We start from the raw sequence: 1589 nt of genomic DNA, 5'->3' as shown, positions 1-1589 counted from the left end.
TCTGTAAATAAATATTGGTCTATGCTCAGGACTGGCCTGAGTATGGAAAGGTAGCCTGGTAATTCAGCAATTCTTGTAGGAGCCTCTCTTACTGAGAACCAAATAGCATTAACTCCAGATTTCAAGTGGTTCCTCTCTGGGTGGTGCCACCCATCTGGCCATCTGGGAATTACTGCTCTAGGTGGTAGCACCTTGACTGTTGTCATGACTAGATTAGGTTCTGAGATTACATTCCGTGATCTTAACTGAGTCAGTCAAGAAAGTCTGAAGTTTCCACCGACTCTGTGACGATGACAATAGAAACCTCTTTCCTGTTCTTTGAATCTGCTCGTTTGGAAGAGCTAGACATAGGCGGTCATCTTGGTTCAGAGTCCCTGCAGCAGCTGAAGTCCTCACATCTCTCTGAAGTTCCCAGTGGTCACCATCATGGCCTACTCCCCGCTCAGGGTGGCTGTGGTGTGTGTGAGCAACATCAACAGGAGCATGGAAGCCCACAGCATCCTCAGGAGAACAGGGCTCAGTGTCTGGTCTTTTGGAATTGAACTTTACGTAAAGCTCCCAGGACCAGGACCCCCTTCTTTTGTGGTGTATGATATTGCAACAACATATAAAGAGATGTACAATGACCTTAAAAGGAAAGATAGAGAATACTATATGCAGAATGGAATCTTACACATCTTGGGGAGAAATGAGAGAATCAAGCCCCATCCAGAAAGATTTCAGGAGTGTCTGGATTTCTTTGATGTTATCTTCACCTGTGACGAGGTCTTTTATGACAGAGTGGTAGAACATCTGTGTTCCCGAGAAGAGGAAACCTTCCAGCCCGTGCACGTGATCAATGTGGACATCAAGGGTACCCTGGAAGATGCCACCCTTGGAGCTTTACTCATCTGTGAGCTCTGCCAGTGCCTACAGCAGGTGGAGGACATGGAAGACAGTCTGGAGGAGTTGCTCCTGTGAGTGGAGAAGAAATCAGGAAAGAGTTTTCTTCACACTGTCTGCTTCTACTGATGATCTGGGCTGGGTCTGGCTTCTTCCTCAGGAAGAACCTGTGCGTGTGGAACTTTAGACTAGTCCATATTTGTGGTGAGAAACATCATTAAAGTCCTTTCCACTAAATGCTGCTGGTATTTTTTTCACCTTTAAATTTTTTATTTTAAAATTGTAGGGTACAATTCAGGGTTAGGTATACAAATATGCACCATGCAGCTACCCTTGTTGTTCCCATTACTGCCAATCCCACCTCTCCACCCACTGTTTGTATTCTTTTTAGACATATCACTGGGAAAGAGAATATTGCCATGAACACTTTGTTTCTAGGGTGTGTATGTAGCTCTGTGCTATTTTAATCATTATGTGTAGATTTGTGTAACCACCACCACAATCAATCCACAGAACTGTTCTGTCACCACATGCTATCCTTTAATAGACACACCCATCTCTCTCTCCCCATCCTTAAACCCTGGAAAACACTAACCCACTCTCCATCTCTAGAGTATTATTTCAAGAATATTATATAAATGGATTCATAACAGTTTATAAACTTCTAAGACTAATTTTATTTCAAACAGATGGGTAATAGACTTTAC

The 1589-nt window shown here is 43.3% G+C and overlaps 1 pseudogene; it reads left to right on the top strand.

Annotated features, from left to right (window-relative positions):
• The first annotated feature begins 426 nt into the window (after positions 1-426).
• On the top strand, positions 427-960 carry LOC103253796 (annotated as a pseudogene).
• The last annotated feature ends 629 nt before the right edge of the window (positions 961-1589 follow it).

Source organism: Carlito syrichta, unplaced genomic scaffold (assembly GCF_000164805.1).
Source record: "Carlito syrichta isolate Samal-C Ts95f unplaced genomic scaffold, Tarsius_syrichta-2.0.1 Scaffold253521, whole genome shotgun sequence".
Taxonomy (NCBI): Eukaryota; Metazoa; Chordata; class Mammalia; order Primates; family Tarsiidae; genus Carlito; species Carlito syrichta.
Note: the sequence above shows the minus strand (reverse complement) of the source record. Positions and strands in the feature narration are given on the sequence as shown.